Here is a 20649-nt window from a genome sequence, read left to right as displayed (position 1 = left end):
AAAAGGATATGCTGAGAGTGCCATTGACACTTTCCATTTGGATTAGAAGGAATTAAGTAATTTAACATGAAGGTGTGTTGTCCCTTGTGTGTTTCTTCCTTTATTGTGTAGACTAACACTAACATAGTGCACCTGGTGAAGGACAGGCTGAATGGCAGGGTTCAAAGGGTTACAATGAACAAGGCAACATCTCCCAGGTAACCAGCTACCAGTAGTGTTCCTCAGGGCTCAATTCTAGGGTCAGTTTTGTTCAATCTTTTTGCCAGGGATGTGAAGGCTGCAGTTGAGTTGATGCACACTGAGTAAGTTTGGTGGTTCTACCTAACTAGGATGTGCTGCTGACTCCACTGTGAGACAATAGGCCTTGCAGAGGGATCTGGAACAATTGGAGCATTGGGAAATCACTAATGACATGAAAGAAAACAAGACTGACCAGATGCCAGATTCTGCACCTGGGGTGAAGTAGACATGAGTCTGAACTGGGAGAGGAGTGGCTGGAGAGCAGCCCTGCAGAAAGGGGTTTGGGAGTGCTGGTTGGCAGGAAGCTCAGTGGGATCATCTGTGTGTGTCCCCTGGAAGCCAAGGGGACAAATCTCATCCTGGGATGCATCAAACACAGCATCACGAGCCAGTCAAGAGAGGCGATTATCCTGCTGAATTCAGCACTGGTGCAGCCTCATCTTGAGGACTGTGAGCAGGTCTGGGCTCCAACATTTAAAAAGAACATGGAAGTACTTGAACATGTCCTGAGAAGGGCCCCAAAGCAGGGGATGGGGCTGGCAGGGATGTGCTCTAGGGAGCAGCTGAGGGCTCTGGGTCTTGTCTGGTTTGGAGAGGAGGAGGCTGAGGGGTGACCTCACTGCTGCCTACAGCTTCCTGAGGAGGGGAAATAGACAGGGAGACGCTGAGCCCTTCTCAGCCTCACAGTGACAGGACACATGGGAATGGCTGAAATCTGCCTCCATCAGGGGAAATTCAGATATGACATGGGGAAACTTTTCTTTACCCAGAAGGTGGTCAAATCCTGAAAAATGCTTCCTGGAGAAAGGGTCAGTGCTCTATGCCTGTCAGTGCTGAAGAGGCTTTTGGGCACTGTCCTTAAAGCCATGTTTTAACTTATATCAGCTCTGAAGTGTCAGGCAGTGAGACTAGATGATCACTGTAGGTCCCTTCCAACAGAACTATATTCAAGTCTATTTTTATTCTATTCTATTCTATTCTATTCTATTCTATTCTATTCTATTCTATTCTATTCTATTCTATTCTATTCTATTCTATTCTATTCTATCCTATCCTATCCTATCCTATCCTATTCTATCCTATCCTATCCTATCCTATCCTATCCTATCCTATCCTATCCTATCCTATCCTATTCTTCTTCCTGAAGCAGGATGTGCTCATCAAATTAATGGTTGCAAACCCCTTGGACCCCCTCTTGAGGCCTGTACTGGGAGTCTAGAAAACTTCATTCAGCAGATAAGGGGCATGAGGGCCATCTTTTTGGAACATGACCAGCAGTACATGGCCAAAATGGCCCAAAGGAGCTCTGACAACGGGCTGTGATCAGTGCAACAGAGGAAGATTCCAGGGACACTTTCTAGTCCGCCATAGGCAAAATAAACCCCATTCTTCCCCAAGCTGTAGGACATGAGAGGTCATCTTCATGGGGCATGAGCAGCAGGAAGCAACAGAGACAAAAGGAACTGAAGAGGCCCTAACCAGTGCCAATCTGCTATAGGGGAAGAGTCCTTCCTGATCCCTGTGTTGGTGACTGGCTATTTCCTGAGTATGTGAGCAAAACCTTCACCTCCCTGCCCCACATACTGTTCACACCTTCCTGGAGATACCCAAACCCTAATCTGCCCTACTTGGAGCCATCTCAGGGGCTTCCAAGAGTGGCCAAACGCCCCTGGTCTGATCTACCTTGGGGACAAAAATCCTTTCCATGTCTGGCAGGACAACAGTGGGTGCTCCAAAGAACTGGGACCCTGGCAACATCTCTGCATTCCATTTCATTTGACTGCTGTCCTAGGTTCCCCAGGGGATGAGGATGGCAAGCTCTGCAGTGATACTCAAGAAGGTGTTCCCTTGGTCTTGCCACTGCTATCCAACTGAAAAGGCCTGACAGCCTTGGGCACCTCCAGGGATTGGTGGGTCATTTCATTTCCTGAGGGGCTTGTCATCTGATGGAGATGACTGTCACAAACTGGGAATTTAGCTCCTGCTGCTATTGCCATCATATCCCCTTGTCCCACTAAAACTGGCTGCACAGCTCCTATGTTTAACACAACCACTGGCCACACTTGTAAATTCTGTAAAACACCCTTCAGGTGTAAAACTTTCAGAGTAAATTTCTCCCTTTAATCTTTCTAAGAGTTATTTGCCTACCTTGTCGTGCAGGAAGATGTTCCGGTCTTAGCTATAACCCTGTCAAATCTTTTTTGCCTTTAGTATTTAAGTTTTGAAGTAATGAAGTAATGAAAGACTAAGGAAGATATTTTTCTTGTTATTTTGTACCTTGGTGCCAAAATTTGTACACAATTTCAGGCTATGTAAATAAGGGCATTTATATCATATATAAATATCTTTTATTGTGGTGGTGCCAGAGATGAAACACAGGGGTTTGGTTCCCTGGGCATGCAGGGATATAAAGAGCATGCATGATTTCCCACCAATTCACCAATGAACATTTGCCACTACACTGTTTATGATGAGGTTGCCTTCTTGGAAAGAAGTCCCAAATGTTTTGTATTCTCTACCGTATTTTTTCTTTACTTCAAAAGCTCTTTTTTTCCTTGGCCTTAATAAATTATCCCTTTCTTGAAAGTGATGGTAATCCTCCAAGCATTTGTATTGCTCCTTCCATTTGTCATTTTCTTCTGTAGGCCGTAAGTCAGAGGGTTTAGTTTTTGCCAGCATTCACTACAGAGGGAAGTTATCTTTCTTGACCCTGAAAAATGAGAAATATCCATAGTGCTACAAGTGAGCTCACATCAGGGCTTTGCACACTGCTTGACTTTCCTATGGAAATATCTTTCCTGACACACAAGAATGTATTTGCTTGTATCACATTCATAACTTACACTCATCCTGTGATCTATTCATGCCTCTGGGAATATTTTCCTACTCTGATATCTCTATAAAGTGGAGCAGAAACACATGGCACTCCACCTGACATGGAGGTACCTATTTCTAGCCTGCAGTTCCTCATGAAAGGAGCGTGTATTGATGTAGGGGATGTCTCTCCTGTCAGAGCTTCAGCTGGTAGGGAGAATGAGGGCAGTAGAACTATACCATGAGATAGAGATTCTTCTGCCTGATGAATGCCATGAAATCCAGAATGTGATGTGGACAATGAAACCTACATTTCTTCTTGGTTTTCTGAAATCTAAAGTCAAAAGATCTAACCATGAACTTTCCTGTTTCCTACATTTGATGACAGCAAAGCATGAAGGATGGAGACTCAGAGACGCTTTAATGAGGCTTCTACCCATCAGTACCTTACTGGAGTCAGCTCTACACAGTCACAACCAGCAGATCCAGCCCTCCATTAGACAGCTAAAGGGGTGAGGCAGTTAGATGAGATAATATCTATATATCCCTTCCAACTCAACTACCCCATTTTGTTCTATTTTTTTTAAAAAAACTCTTCATTTACATATTCCTTAGACCTTCAGTCTACCTGTGTGTCTACCCATCCCTCTCAAAACTTATTTTCTAGCAAGAAAGACCTTTTTTTTCCTCAGCCTAGTTTTACCTTTCCCTTCCATCCAAGCATTAGTGTTATGGATATATTCCAGAGACCATATTAGATGGGCACCTCACAAGGCAGACTTTATGAAGTTTCTGTTGTATATTGGTTCTCTGATTTACACTGGGAATGTCTCCCTGAACTATGGAAGGATCTGTTCCAGGCTTTTTCATAGAGACAAAATGCATTATTCTCTCTCACAGTTACAGTGTGCCCAAGACCATCACAGTTTAAGAAACTGGGTTTGTTTGGCAGATGTTTCTTGTTATTCTGCCAGTTAAGTCAACAATAGGTATTCATAATCCTGGGGAGGCTTGGAGGTCATAGAAATTACATGGCAGGCAGAATAGCTAAAGCAAAAATATCTGAAAAAAAAAAATCTTTTGGGGATTCCCCCCACCCCTTTTATTCTGCTTGTCCTAGGGGCTGTCATCAGTCAGTGACATTGTACACTGGTTCACCCCTTGGTTTTGGCTGCAGTATTTAAGGTCCTGAATAGCAAACCCTCTGTTCTATAGTTTCAGAGGAGATACTCTTCTACGGTTTGTCTCACACTCAGCTTTCAGTGCTTTGTATAAGTATTAAAACATTTTTCTTGGTGACTAGTTTAAAATAAGTTGTTGGAATACTTCTTATGAGAGAATAGGGAGCTGCCATGGAACAGAAACAGCAGTTATTGTGAGGCAACATGTGGTGTAGAGAAGTCATCCGTTACTTTACCAGTATAGAGAAACTCATTAGATTCTTATTTTCTGGTCTTATCAAAAGTTTATCGTTGCTTAGCAAGACATGGAGCTGGCACAGACAAACACTAACTTTAAGAGGAAAAATGGATATGGAGAAGTCACCAAAGAGCCAGTTTGTGTGCTTAGGGCTGGGATGTTAATGACAATTAAATTATCTCTGCAAGTAATGTAATAGAATACATTGGACTTCTCAGATGTGGGGCACTCCCATACAATAGTCAGTCAGAAGATACTAACAACAAGAATAAAGCATTACTGAAAGACAAAACAGGAGCTTTAAAGAGAGAAAAGAAGCAGTCATGAGGCAATGAACAACCATGAGACTTTAAGTCCACTAATAAAACTTAAACTCCCATATAAAAAAATCCTTATTCAAGCATAACAGTACTAATATATAGTGAATAAAGCATTGGCTGAGGAGCCAATGATGATTAATGATGAGGAAGGTATAATAAAATATATCTACTACCACTTGTGGTGAAAAAAAGAAGCAAATGAAACATAGTTGATACAAATAATACCTAAACCATGGTAGTAGCTAATAAAAGTATTTGATATACTGTAACCCTAGAAGGAATGCGACCGTGTTTCTATCTGAACCCAAGAAACATAAGAGGCAATATATGCCTCCCTCACAGTCACATAATGTGGCATCCACATGTACTTTTGGAGATATAAAAGATCACTTAATGAGAGACAGAAACGTATATGGGGCAAATGATTCCAGCATATGGGGGATGGTGCTGAAAGAAACAGATAAATTTCTTCAAATGGCATGGGCAACTGAACTGTCTAGCAAGAGGATCAAAACAGTGTTATCTGTGCAAAACAGGGACAAACTAAAGGAAATTCAGAAACAGGACAGAGACAGACTGGACAGGAATGCAAGTGTTGTGTTGCAGGATATGTACTGAGTGAAACAATACACAAGACAGTACTAACCCTGTCTGGTTCCCAGCAAAAAACATGGAAAAAGCAGAGAGCATAGCAAGATTTTCTGTCCAGTGTATTTTAGCTCAGGAAATAGAAAAAGTGGTAATAGGTATGGAGGACATAGAGACTAGAGGTAAAAGAAACTGTCTTCCGGTTGTCTTGCATGTCCAGATAAATCAGTTGCATAGAAGAATACAGAAGAACAATGTCAGCTTCTTTATTTTCAGAACTGTTCTATCAGGTCTTAATCACTTGACTCCAGTTGGATGGTGAAGCCATCAGCAGCCTAATCCTACCAAACTGGGCAATTTTAATCTGGAGAATTAGAATTCATGATGCAGGTATTTGAAGCCAAAGAGCAAACACAGCCTGTGGAGAAAAAGTTTGACAATCAAGAGATGTTAAATACACAAGGTATGTGTAATTTCCTGAGCATGGTAGAGGAGAGAGTATTCTCTGTGTGTCCTCCTTTTCAGAAAACGTAAGGTTATACTTCAGGGAATCAGACACACAAAAATGAAGTGGAAGTCAGAAATAAGCCTCAATGCAGTGAGATAACTAAAATTCATTTTTTTATAATGGCAGAATAATAACAAATAGTTGGTAACTCTACAAGAATTTAAATTACTATGTCTATTGAAACTTTCGGAGAAGTACTCAGATGCCTAATTGTTAAGGAAAATTTGGAGTAAACTGAAGATCTTCTTTTAGCCAAACCCCAAACCATATATATGTCAGCATTAATAGACACTAGATTCTATAAGCTATCATCTCTTTAACATGTCCGTTTGTCAGGCTAAGTCTTTTACTACTCTGTGATTCGAGCCATATGACAACACTGACTACACCTTTTGCAAGATAATGGCTTGCTGTAAATGCTTTTGACCTATGCCCAACTCCTAAGGTGTTGCAATGTAAACTGAAGCTGGGAAGGATTCCCAAACATGTGGCTTGAAGCTGATGACGGAGCTATTAAAAATTAACGATCTGACAAAAGAGACAGTCAATGTCACTATGTAATAAGCAAAATATGAAGCTGAATGTAGACATGTAGAACTTGAGTAAAACTATGTTTTCTCTGTTAGTTGACATCTGGAGGGTTGTCAGCAAGACCCTGGAAAAGTCTGTGCAATTAGGAAGGCACTCAAAATGAAAGCAGTCCAATGTCTATTAGACAGTGATTTTTTTCTGAAAATTACTCAAGGTCTTTAAAAAAATGAGGAAGTACTGCTCCTAAGAGTCTATAGGGCAGATAAAGCACAATTATTTTGTTCTGAAGGAGCTTAGACACAGTGCTAATGCATGCTAAGCAGCCCAGAACATTTACTGAAGACAAGAAATAAAAAGGAAACACAGAGCCATGCTTTCTGAAATGCAATTCCCTCAATTCACCTTTCAGGACTAGCCCAAAATCTGCTAGAAGGAACTGGACAAAACTGTGGGTTTATACTTGGGTTTGTTTCTTCATAAAACTTTAGCAGTACAATATGAAAATAAGGCACTTCCCAAGAAAATCCCTGCATATGATAGATGCATTCAACAAGGCATGCCTTCCAGAATTCTTGATACAATTTTATAAGACAAAAACTGCATCTCCAGTGGGGGGCTTCAGAAAATGGGGGGTTTAAATCAGCTTTTGTACTAACCATGCCAGTCTGAAGGGGCACTTATCATAGGAAGTTACTCTGTTTTAGTCTGTGAAGGATATACTGTACATGCAACATAGGTTTTTTGTTTTTTTTTTGAAGGAGACAGCAATCCTAGAAGATTTAGAGGGTGCTACAGTATGCCTGGAATATACTTCAGACCTACTAATATAGATCTGAATGAAATGTCAACCAAGACTGTATGCCCAGATAGGAGCAAAGAAATAGCAATCTGAGGTGCTCAGACTTCTGACTAACCAAAGGAGATTGCACAGCTTCATGATATATCAGCCCTGGTAAAAATCCAAAGAAGAAAATAATAATAAAAGAATAAAACCAAGATACAAGTTTTCTGCTGCAGCTGCTGTAAGACTTCTTGGAGGACATGTAGACGAAGATGGTAACAGGAGCTAGGGTATATGTGAAAGCATATTTTGCAGAGCCTAAAGTACCAGACTGTCTGAAAACTTAGGATGCTTGGCAATAGACTTCAAAATCAGCTCAAAATAGGTCACATTACCATGGATGCTCAAAGGGCAACAGGAGAGTCAATCTGGCAATGAAGGGCTTGTGAGCAAGGACAGTATTGGTGAGTAGTTCTCACTTTGCATTGTTCAGCTTTTACATTCCTGCATCTCTTTCCCTTCACTCTACCATCTCCCTTTCCAATTTTTACCTTGACACAGATAAACCAAGTCTACCATGCAAAAAGGAAACAATAGACTATGCAATGAACTAATAAAAAATCAGTAAAAAAGTTGATGATTTGATACCATTGTGTAGATGAACAGGTCTGGTTCAGCCATTAAAAATCCACTTGCAGCACTAATAGAAACTAAAGACTGAAGTTACTAGCAGAGGGAAATCCGAAGATAGAACCCATACAAAATCAAAATCCAAATCAAAGTAAATAAGCAATATAAAGGGAAGTAAAAAAAAAAAAAAAAAAAAAAAAAAAAAAAAAAAAAAGAAATTCGAATGTTCAAATGCTCTTGATACCAACAGAAGCTCAAAATCTCATATCTTTCAAAAATTGTTATAGTTTGCTTGAAGGAAAAGTAAAATAAAAATACATATGGCCATGGCAATGGCAATGTTAAGTTAGTTAAGTTATAGTATTGGATAACTGAGTTTCTGCAGAACTATTCTGCAGGCCATTTTGAAGGTGTTCTGTGGTCAGAACTGGTGACTGTACATCTGTAGCTGCAGGAGAATTCAGCACTGGTGTGGTGTAAATGTTCCCACCACTCCATTATAGTGTACCTGTAAGCAGTTTATAGAGTCTTACATAACACTAGAAAAAAAAATCTTTAAAAACACTTCAGATTTGTTTCTGCTTATCCCCTTTACCCTTTGCAATCTCAGGATAAAATGCAAAAAGTGAATAACATTCATCCCTTTTGGTGTCACATCCTGTGCTTGGGAGAGGAAATGCAGCCTTCCAGGAAAGTGTCTGACCTGGCAGGTTTGTTCTGGTTCTCCTCAGTGCTCTGAGAAAGTATGTGGTATGTACTTTACATAGGTTAAGTTCTGTGTTCTGAACCTCACTCTGGAAAAGAAGCATTTCATTAGGCAGCTACCAGGAATCAACTTAAAATGGAAAAGTGAGAAAACTTGAGAGATTTTAGAGTCTCTGAGTACATAATTTCTTCTGTTTCACACAGCTACATTTATGCAGAGAGAAACCTTTCTGAAATTTCAGGCTACATTTTAACATGTGTATGTTAGAATGAGACCTTTACCATGGCAAAAATCGTTGTTTCAGAGAAGAGAAAGTGTCCTTGAAAACCTTGCTAGAGAGTGGCTTTGTCACGGTCATCTCAGGACTGAAACTCCTTGTTGAACCAAAGCCTCAAAGTGTCATGACCATTAACCCACTCTGGATTAAATAGTAGTTATGGATACCTTTGGATGTGTCATGGAGAACTTTTACTCTAGATCTGTCTGCCAGTGTATGGGCTCAGCCCCAGAAGTGAATCTGCACAGCGCTCTCCTTCACTCAGGGTGTTTTCCTCAGCTCTCCAGACCCTTTACTTCTTTGTAAAATGGCAGGTAGTGCAACTTTTCACTAACAGCACCACAGCTGTGTACTAAAAAGCAGATTGGGGTTCACATCAGACCTCTTGGGATGGAGTTGGTGTGTATTCTTTTCCTGTGAACCTTCACGAGACTTGTGGGACCTTTTATTTTTGTCTGTGCTTTATACAGACTGCCTGTGTATTCATATTGTGTTGGACATATTTGGATACAAATGTTTAAATGCTTATATTGTTAGATGTGAAGAATTTCGCAGATTATACACAAAGTATGTGCAGATTAAAGGACATTAAAAATATTCTGAAAATTGCAATAAAAAAGTTTGAACTACTCAAGCAGTCTGCAAGGGACTATGGGTAAACTATAATTTGGGACTTGGAAGAGAAGACTGGACAAAACAGTAACAACCAAAATTTTTGAGAAGAGGAATAACAGTTGGAAGTAATTTGCAGTGGTGGGAGAGCAAAACATAAGTGATTTCTTAGACTTTTTTAAAAAACATTATTATCTTAAATTATTTCTTTGAAAGGTTTTCTCCCTGCTTTAATGTAATGAATTCCATAGCAGTGATGATTAAGTATTTAGGGACTTTTACCAGATATTCTTTAGAAGAGATGATGAATGATTATTGGCTTCAGTTGCTAATTGACACAATAATCTGTGCCAAGGGATTCCTCTCTAGTTTTGAAACTATATTCTAAAATGAAAAGAGAATTGATTTGTTAGATAACACACTGATGTTGAGATTAATTGAAGCATGATGGAAACTCATTTTTTTCTTAAGAAATGGTGTAAGTCTTGTCTTTATGCTATTGTTTCTTATAATTTTTGATAAAAATGATGTGCAATTTTAACATACAACCTATAGCAGTAGCTCTAAGTTGGAGCTTCAGTATGCCAAAGAAGAGGAATCTATTGAAATAGCTTATCCTATAGATAGTTTGAATGTGTTCATTTTTCTTAAAAAGGAGAGAATGCACAAACAGACCAGGTTTGCCCTGTTTGCAGCTACCTGTTCTATAGAATCACTAATTTTCACCCTGAAGAGATCAGGCAAATTTATAGAATTAAACAGGGCCTCATGCCATGTAACATGATTGTGAGCAAGTCAGCCACTCATTTGTGCCAAGTAAATTTTGGAAATGATTCTCCTTTGCTGACAGTACCCTCATTACCGATTGTGTAGAGTGATTTATCAGGCATTTCTTAAAATAAACCGCTCATTTATGCTAATAGGACTTGGCAGGGAGGAAAAATTGGCAGGACTTGAAGTTCCTGGTGTTTTTCTTTTTTAAAACAAAAACTGAAAAGTCCTTAGTATTTTGAGCAACCGTTATCACAGCCATGCATATAGTTTATTAAAGGGACAACTAATTGCATAATAAATTTTCACCATGGAAGAAAATGATTCCTGTGTTAAGTTTACAAAAGCAAATAGTTTGGTAGAATTGTAAAAACACAGTCATTAGTTTCATACTTGTACATTTCATATTGGCTAAACTTCTTGTTATTAATGAATCACTTAGCATCTTTTCCATGACTCATCTATTCTCAGTGCAGTACCTCATCTTGAAATATCTCTTTGTTCCTTACCCCTCATGTATTTTCTGTTTGGTAGCTCACTCCAAAGGGATTTTTTTCTTTCTGCTTCATAGTGGGGCTTTGATCCTGCAAACAGCCATGTCCATCAATAACTCCTGAAGTGAGCAGTCCCATTGAACCTATGGGACTGGTCAATAAGTACAGTTAATAAATTCTATGTGTTTGTAGGACTCAACTGCAGCCACTCTACAGAGTTTAGCTGTTAACCTTTGCAGCTGAATTAACCTATATTTAGTTCAATACATTTCACATTCAGTTGTCTTCAAAAAATAAATATATCAGTTCCCGAAAAAGCAATCCTTCCTAGCCCACAAGAGAACATCCAAAGCTCAAAATAAGAAAAATGTGTGCATTGAAACACACAAATAAGGTCTGCAGCACTGATAAAATGACAGCTGTAGCAAATTGTGACTCACCAAAAAACAATGCTTTAATCCAATGCTTGCTGTAATGTAAGGGGAAGTCTTCTGTTAACTTCACTGGTGGTTAGATCTTGTCCTCATTTAACAAGGCAAAGCTAGATGTAGAACTAGTTGTACATAAATTATGTGTGTGATAAGGGGTTTTTTGTGTTTTCAGTTTCTCAGCAAATGGCAGGATCCGTTGCATTGTTGAGTAAAACTAAACAGCGATGTTGTTTTTGTTGTTGCTCTTTAATGAAAGTAAATATAGCAGTGAGTAAATGCAATTAGCATAGAATATACTGTGCTCCTTATAACAACAAATTAAGCATGACACATTGACCCCAAATTTTTATCATGCCTCAGACTTTAACTACAAATGCCAAGAACTCAGACAGTCTTTTCAAAGACAAACAACATAAAACAGCCAACAGCACCTTAAATTAAAGACTAAACCCTAGATGTTTTTTAATAATCAGACTTTCAGGGAAGCCAAATTATGATACAACTGAGATTATGGCTTTAAATTTTTGCTGTCTGGTGCTATTGTATTTTGTAGTTTGCAGAACTGAAGGGACCCATATCTAGTAAAATGGAGAACAAAGACTCTAACATTTTGCAAGTCTTCAGTTTTTTAGACCTGAACCTCAAATTTAAAATGAGAAGCTCATTCCATGAACGCTTACTGAACCTGGCCTTTTCTGCTGCATGTCTATTACTCAGCATCATAATTAGAATGTTCCTGCAATGGGTCTAAATGTTTCTGCTAATGTTTTCCACTTCTGTCTGCATTCTTTTCATATTGTTTCCTGCCATTAATGCAATAAAAATGTCAGCCACAAATACCAGATTCCTAATGGAAAAGCAAAACAAACTAAAACCACAGCCAGCACCACAGCTGAGAAATATTATTTTTCTTCATATTCCAAATGTTTACTCGGCAAACAATTATTTGAGGTTGCATCTACAGTATGCATTGTTAACTAACTTGCATACATTTTTCATACATGGAAATAAGAATTACTGACACTCACTGTAACTGCTACAGATAATTCCATGCATAAATTTGGGTTGTCTGATCAAAGAAAGATGCTATCTTGTTTAAATGAGAGGACCATAATTGGTACTCTTGGCTTCTCTTGCTCTTGGAAGAACATCATAATTTTTAGTTCAAGATATAATTTTATTTCAAGATATAATGGAGCAAGCATTACTTCTTTAATGTCCTCCAGCACACAGATGATTAATGAATTTATACTTCTATTCTGCTATGAGTTCCTAAAAGATAGAAGGCTCAGAAGAAGGATCCAAATACCTATTGTTAATGCAAGATGGATGGTTCTTGTAATGTGTCAACTTATTTGTAAAATACAATAAGTAGCCTCTAAGATTTTTTTTCTCATTACTTAAACTCTTCAAAGTTTCTGGCTGTTCTTAAATACAATTAGATTAAACATTCTTGTTTAATTTATTGACATGAAATTGCTGAGGAAGTTAACTAAGAAATCTGAATACTGTATAGGACAAATTAGTGGTGGTAGTGAAGTTCCTAATCTATTTATTGTAATATATATGTTTGGAGAACATATCCCCATATGTGCTGTTCCCTCATTATACATAAAATAAAATAAAAAAGTGGCCTCTTCCCCATGAAGTCTATAATCTTAAGTGTAATAAAGGAATAAAAATTGATAAAGATCATGAAGAAGCATTGAAATAGTACAAGTTAGCATTAAAAAAAAAAAAATTAGCATAAAAAGATAAACACACACACACACACACAAAGTTAGCATACAGCTGCAACCGCAGCTCTTCTTATGAATATTTTAGTTACTCACTGAAGGTTAGTTTTCTGAGAAACTCCTGAGTTGCTTCTGGTAGGGAAGGTAAAAGGTACATGTCATGGGTGATTTGACAATATATTCTTCTCCCATAAAACTATTTCTTAAGGAACAGTGTGAGATACAAAAGAGTAGGTTCTGTCTGCTAGGAGTTTAACACAAACCTTGGATTATGTGGGAAAGCTGAGCATTTTCTGTCTATTAATTTCAACTTTCATTTTAATACAAGTATTTTGATATCTCTTGCCATATTTTTGAGACTCTACTACTGCCCAGTTTAGTAGTGTAAACTCAGTCTGGAAACTCTTTGGATTAAGGGTAGTTTTCTTCCAATTGTCTGCGCACTTCTTGGTTCAGCTGAGCCTTTGTCTAATTTAAAAGCAATAGCAATAACTCAAAATAAGTATGTTCCCTGAAGATGCCTTCCAATGTTCAATTTTTTGATGTGGAAGTGATAGAAAATGGCAGGAGGTTCAGAATACAATGGATCCACTATAGTTCCCTTATTTAACTTATCTTCTTTTCTGAACCCCTTGATGGTGATTCTGGAAGCATTGCAGCATAGGAATTGACTGCTACTGGACAGTAGTCCTGTTTGTTCATTAGAAAGGCTCCACTGCTTCTGAGGAAGCTTTGCTGAGGCATGCTATACAGTGGCCAGATTTAGTTCAATGTAAGTCTCAAGTCAAAATACAGGTTTTGAAAACCAATTATAGCTGTAGTAACAGATAGCTGAAATATCTCTGTGTCTCGTGCTCTCTGAGAAGAGCTGTATGTGCAAGGCCAACATGAGGAATAGTCTTTTACCTAGTCCTACCTGCCAGCTCCTCTCCATGTCTGTGTGCTGTCATTATTGCAGCCACCAAGATTGCAAAGGTGTCTGGTGCATACAGGAGGACAGTAGTGACACTGTAGAGGAAAATGTCAGAGTTGCAGGTTTACCTTCTTCCCACCAATCCCTGTTAAAAAAACCCCAACAAACAAGCCAAACCAAATGAGAGCAAAACAAAAGCACCCCAAAACCTGCAAAGATGCTTTCTCAAGAGTCTGTTTAGCAAGTTTTTGTACAGTGGTTTATAATTTGACAACACATGATTAAAAAATTAAGTGCAACTGAATGTTCTTTTAAAAGACTTTGCATAGACATTCCAAATACATCAACACTTCAGTAGTTCTATCTGGATTTAGTCTCACCACATCAGCAATAGCACTGAAACTTATTAATACTCGTGAAGTTCTGTGTTCAAGATCTTTCATTTAAATTTAAAATGCAATGCCAAGCAAAGTAAAACTTGAAAAGGTTATCCTTCATCTTCTCAAGCTAATGGCAAAAAAAAAATCTAAATTTAGTTTGCATGAATGTATCATATTTTGTGGCCTCTCTAGGCTGTTCCTCATTTTCTCCAGCTGTAAATAATATGACTTTAATAGCTCAGTGAAGCAGCTCCACTATTTATTAGTCAAAAAACATTACAAATGATTGATGGGGTTTTATGAAAAAGGTGGCTGAGAATTGTTCTTCCAATTGAAAGTTTAATGTTTGTGGCCCACGGCAGGGGCAATGTATGTCCATAGGCAGAGAGAAAATCTGCAAAATCATAATTTTTTACAGATTATGTGTTTCTGTTGTGTCAGGTTTGCAAGTATTTAGTATATTTAAAACATGTGAGATTTTAAGAAGTAATTTTTGCATGCCATGGTTGAGGTGCTTCTAAGAAGTGTACTGATTTTTAGGCACTGCTTACTGGCCCGATTGAAACCAAGTCTGTTGGAAGAGGCCTCAACCGTACAGTGAAGGATGAGACAGGAACATCTAGGAGGTCTTCAGAATCACAGTTTACTGCTAACAAGATGCTTCACCCCCTCTGATTTCTCCCATGCAAAATGGAAAGGACTGCAGGCCCCACAAGCCTATTGAGATTCAAGATAAGAACTTTACATGACACCTTGGGAAACCTTAAGCCATATTTCATATTTTCCAGCAGTGAAAGCAGGAAGAACTTTATTTGATTGAAAAAAAAATAATTTTGAAACTTAGTCAGTTAATCTCATATATCACAGGTTGTTGTGTTTTAGGAATGGTGATCTCCAATTTAGTAGTCCCACTAAAACCTCTGATTTGAGGCACAAAGGGTAAAGATCACAGGCTGAGATTTAGAGCAATTTACTGGAAACAGCAATGACGTAAGAAAACAAGCATTAACAGCAACAATGCTAATAACAGAGGGTATAAGAAAAGAAATTATTCACGTGGAAAATATTCTCAGTAATAGACAATATCAGACAGCTCCCTCTGCCACATTCTTCCAACTGGAAAGAGTGACTTCTACATGGAGCAGAGTGCCTTCTTCCTGCACCTGGCAATGGCCTGAGGTGGCACATAATAACCTCCAGGTACTAGCCATGCTCCATCCAGGCTACAGCAAAATTAACCCTGTTCTGGCCAGAACCAGGGCACGGGTAGACCTGAACCTTATTAAAAGTGATGTTAACACCATCGTTTAAATCTTTTATGTGATACACAAGTTCACTACAGAGCAATACAGAAGACAATATTGATGGAGACTACTTGTGATCCTCCTGCTATTTCTTTATCAGGTTTTACCTCATTGCCCTGTGCCAGATACTGAGTTTATCATTCTTACTCCCTCATCAAATGAAGTCGTTCATATACCAGGTTTACCTCTGCATGTTCTTTAGTTTAATTTGCTCAAATGAGTCATGAACACCCATGCTTGACTAGGGATCCATTACCAAGATGGTCTACCAGGAGATAAATACTGGAAATGTTCATAGTGGATGTTCTGCATTCCAGAATCCTGCTGGACAGAGCAGGCTAAGTGCTGGATTCAGACCAGGTTGCTTGGGACTTTGTCTGTTGAGCCTTGAAAACCTTGAGGATGGAAATTCCACAGCCTCATCTGAAAACTTTTGTGAAGCCTGTCTTCTGCCGGTAGTCCATGTTGGAGCAGTGGGAAATAAAACCCTTGTTCTCTTTTAGTTACAAAATTGCCAAGTGTTATCTGGCACAATAGTATTGAAAAAAAAAAAAAAGATCTAGCATTATTTAAATATTGACAGTATCACCTTAAAATGGTTATGTTCTATATGTTTTATATGAGTGCTGTGGAACAAGAACACAAGCACATACTCTTCCAGCTTGACTGTAAAATTTATGAACCTTACACTTCTGAAATCATTGGTATCACTGTAAGGACAATAGCTTTACAAGAAAAGCATTTGTATTGTGGTATTTTGTGGTTCTATTATTAGAAGGGTAAGAAGACATTGAATTTATTTGGCTTTTTTTAAACAGTAAAACTTATATTTTAATGTTATCTTTTTATTTTTAGGCAAATAGGATCATACATACATATTCTTTTAAAACATTCCTAAAAGATAAGTTTTTTCTGTCTAAAGCTTTATCTTCAAGACAAATTCATTGCTAAAAGTACTTCTTGGACAATTGCAGAAGTTGAGAATGTATCTTGAAGTTGCTTTCCTTTTCTTTCTGTGCAGAGCTTAAACCCATGCATTTGACGTTTTTTCAGACGCAATCCATTCAAATTAGCTTTTTTCTTCTTGTTGTCTTTTGTCAAATCAGCTGTTGGCCTCTACCACACTGTCCCTTAGCTCACTCCTGTTCCTAACTGCATTATTCACTGAGTCAACCACAGTTGGCTGAGCACATTATGAAAAATTCTTGTGATCATAAGAACTTCCTCGGCTGCAGGGGATCAGGGGATGACTCTGATTTATATTTCCCATCTTCTTGCTCCAGTATTTTTTCTGAATCTCAATGGTAAGCATTTCAGTCACCTTTTCATCACTTCTAACATCAAACTTCTCTCCTTCTCTCCTCTCCTCCTCCTGCTCTTTCTAGTATTTTGGGCCCTAAACAGTTAAGTCTTTTTTTTTTTTTTTTTTTTTTTTTTTCCTCCATAGCTATGTACTCTCTCCAATTTTGTGATTCCTTCCTCTATTTTATCTTCATTATAATTTTTCTAATCTACAGCTCTTCCAAAATTAATCTTAGAAATGTTTCATGCATACTCAAGTACTGGAGTTCTCAGCCTATGGCAGATAGAAGGTCTGCATCTCATCTTGTCTCTGACAATGACCAAAGTTTTAGCTCCCTTGTCAGAAAAAAAACGAAAAAAACCCCAAATCCCAAAGAATCCCCAAGCTTCCCTTTCTGATTATTTCTTGTCATCAGTTAAAATCAAGGCTCCTTCAACATGTCTTCAGAGCTGCCTGAAGCTCCTTTTTCTGGCCCTCCTCTTTTTTACAGGAAAAACGATGACAAAATCCCTGATGGTTAAATTTTGGGTTGCAATCTGTTCTTCCCAGAAGTATCAGAATATGCCCCTCTGAAATGCATCATTCCTTGAATTAAGCTATGGGGGAGACCCTTGATGGTTGCAGGATTTTTTGACTCTGTGATAACAAATGACTCTTAGATTTGTGTTTTGAGAGCAAATATAAATAAAGAAGGTTCTCCTAGAAATTATATTAATTGAATAAAATTCAGTTTGCAGCCCTTTTAAGGGCTGCAAACTCAAACCCTGCCCTTATGATGCACTATTGCATTTTTTTTTTCTCTGAGTGACCCAGCTGGAGTTGTGCCTTTTCCTCACTAGGCTGCCAAGGAACCTTTGTGCTGGATCACTGACTATTTCTACTGTAATTGGCTTGGACTTCCAGGGTGAGGGGTGCACTGAATACATCTCCTTTTTTGCTCACTAAGTGTTTTCTATGCCTCATGGGGCATTTTCTTCAGATTTTCAATGCTTCTGTAATATTTAATTTGGAGCTGGATGTGTAGCAAAATGAAAATTGTTTCAATTTGATTAATTTCTTAAGTGTTTTTTGTCAGTTTAGAGAAATATTGAGCTGTCTTTCTTCCTGATGAAGGGGGAATTTTAGACTATCTAAGGACTTCCTGAAGGTAACCAACTGTCAAAAAACATACTCAACCATTTTTGTTATAGTTATTCCAGCCAAGATTTGTGTTTTTCCTTTTATTGGTCCTTTCAGAATAAACAAGAAATAATGGAATAGTTGTGCTTACAATGCACTATTCCCCTCTTCCCATGCAAATCAAGACTGTCTCCCTGCAGCAGAAGGATAAGGTGAAGTTGTGACTGGAGCCATTATGTGGGGTAGCAGGAAGGTGATAAGATGTGCTTTTTTCCTGAAGAGCTCTATTTCAGACTGCTCTTTCTGTAGCAAAAAATCAGAGTTTTTTATCAGATCCATCAATGCTGTAGTATAGTTTGATTTCCATTGTGTTGGCATTGTTTCCACAAGATTCCTTGACATCACATCACTGTAGGCCTCTGTGTGTGCACTAACACTTGCCAGCTAAAATTACAGAAGGGAAAGGATGGGGTCAGAGGCAGAGGTGCAGGCCTAGCTGCATGAGAGAGGCATATAAGCATGGTTGTTCTATGAGAAGCATAACACCTTCTGTTACAGATGGAGCAGTGGGCATCACCCTAATTTTGGGGAGGCCTAGGAACAGAAAATATTAGGAGCCTATGTGACCTCACTGGCTCATCAATGCTGAAAAAATCAATCTATGTGTGATTTGAAACAACAAAAAAGGCAAATCTTTTACAGAGATAAAAGCATAAAAATTGGCACTGAAATGCCTGCTGTAAGAGGGTTAGAAAGACTTCCTTGGTTGTAGGTCCCATCAAGTTTGGCCTCAGCTCTCTCAGTTCTCTCTCTCGTTTCTTCTCAGTTCTCTTTAAAGTGTAGGACACCTCCTTTTTAGTCAAGTTTTACCTGTTTCTTTAGGAGTGTATCTTTTGAAAGTCTCTCTGAGAACATCCAATCATTTCAAAGTGTATTTCCTTGAGAAGAACTCACATAGGGAAAAAAAACCCAGAACAAACAAGTGTTGTGTGATAAAGGAAATCCTCCACTATTCATAAAATGTTTGGGTTATTTGGGAAAAGGGGAAATTGCTATGGATTAGGTTTACAGCACATGAGCATGTCTCAGTGTGCTACTCTGTAAAGCTTGTCAGGAAAAAAAAAAAGGAGAACGAATCCCAATAGGCTTGCAGAGTTTTGCATCCTGTAATTTATTACATTTGTCAGTAAAAGCAGCAAGGATTATGGAAGTAGATTATAAATTTTATGAAATCCTGGCACGAAGGATTGGTGGCCCTCTGATAGAAAATGAAGTGAAACTGTTTTTCGAAAGACAAACATCGTGTGCTTGTTTGTAGCTTGAAGAGTTATTATTGAGGCAAATCTGTTGCAAATAAATTGCTCTAGCTAATCTCTTGGAAGTTACTTGTCTTACAGTCAATGTGATTATGTTTTATATCTCCCTATGTAAAAGAAGGTCCTTGATTCCAGTGAGTGTTCAAATTCCTTGGGGCAGTATAGAGAATTAGGACAGCTAAACATAACCAGTTTGAAAAAGTTTACTGTTGCTGTTTTAGCCTTTGTTATTAATGCCTTAAAGGCACACTGCTAAAATGAAGGCTCATTTTCTTTGCTTTCAGTATCTCATCCTTTGTACAAGGTGTTCTTTGGAAGACTTCATAATGTTTGATCCTTTTCAGAATCTGCCATTTGTATACTGAGAGGAAACTGAGACAAGGACAGTAAGTTGTGCTGTAAGAGGTGTAAATTGAAACATGATGATTAGACCATTTTCATGTATGACAAAAATACAGCCATTGAAATCTGAATTGCCAAAAGCCTTTTCTCAAAGTTATTAAATCATATCCATCTGAAAGCAGTTAAGCTACTTGCATAAAATCACTTCAAGGACTCCATTCTGATCTAGCAGGCAGGTAGCAGGCACATTCCTGGCTAGGTACCTTCATCAAAAAGATAGCAGTTTCACTTGTTCTAAATAATTTTGCACTTTCAGTCAGTATTGGTAATAAAGTTCTGGTTTTTCTTAAAATTTGCACTCCACAGAAGGCTAATGCCTGGGCAAAATGCTCGAAATGACCTTGCTTTTCTCTTTGAAATAAGCAAAGAAGTGTCCATTCTGGTATTGCAGTATGCCCTTAGTAATCATAGCAGTCTATTTAAATTTTGTCACAAGTAGTAATTACTTTAACTCATACAAAATTTAAAAATTAGTTTGGCTTTTCATTTGTACCAATATTAAACTTTTTTGCATAAACTTAATTGTAAACTACAGGTCTGTTTTGCCTAAGATACTTAAACGAATCTATTACCATTTCATCAGGATCTATTATGATTTCATCAAAGCAATGGATAAAATCATAAACCTCATCTTGGGAACCACTTAAGAATTGTTATCCCCATTTCACAGGGACAAAGAGCAATTTCCATAAGGTCACAATAAATGAATGTCTTGTCCTTGAATACCTACTCATCATTGAGCCATTCTTTTTCCCCTGCAGAGGAGAAATGACATGTTCCAGGCTCTGGTTTATCACTGCTTCTTTTCCTGCTTTATATGTCTGACCTCTAAGACCCTGTTCTCTGCAACCCAGGGACATTCACAGCTCACAGATGTGGCTGACTAAACATCCCCACTCTCGGTGGTTTGCATTCTCATTGTGCCTTGCTCTCACCTGCACTAGTTTGTTTTGGAAAGAAAATGGAATATACCAGTGCAAATGAGACAATGGCATGCCTAGCGAGACTGTGGTCAGTGTGAAGATTAGGGCTGAGTGGGACACACACCATGAAG

At 38.3% G+C, this 20649-nt stretch overlaps 1 protein-coding gene across 1 annotated transcript in view; it reads left to right on the top strand.

Moving 5' to 3' along the window:
- The window catches only part of SUGCT (succinyl-CoA:glutarate-CoA transferase), a 315880-nt gene that overhangs the window by 274450 nt on the left and 20781 nt on the right, over positions 1-20649 (top strand). The window lies entirely within an intron of this gene.

Source organism: Sylvia atricapilla, chromosome 1 (assembly GCF_009819655.1).
Source record: "Sylvia atricapilla isolate bSylAtr1 chromosome 1, bSylAtr1.pri, whole genome shotgun sequence".
NCBI classification, from domain to species: domain Eukaryota; kingdom Metazoa; phylum Chordata; class Aves; order Passeriformes; family Sylviidae; genus Sylvia; species Sylvia atricapilla.
Note: the sequence above shows the minus strand (reverse complement) of the source record. Positions and strands in the feature narration are given on the sequence as shown.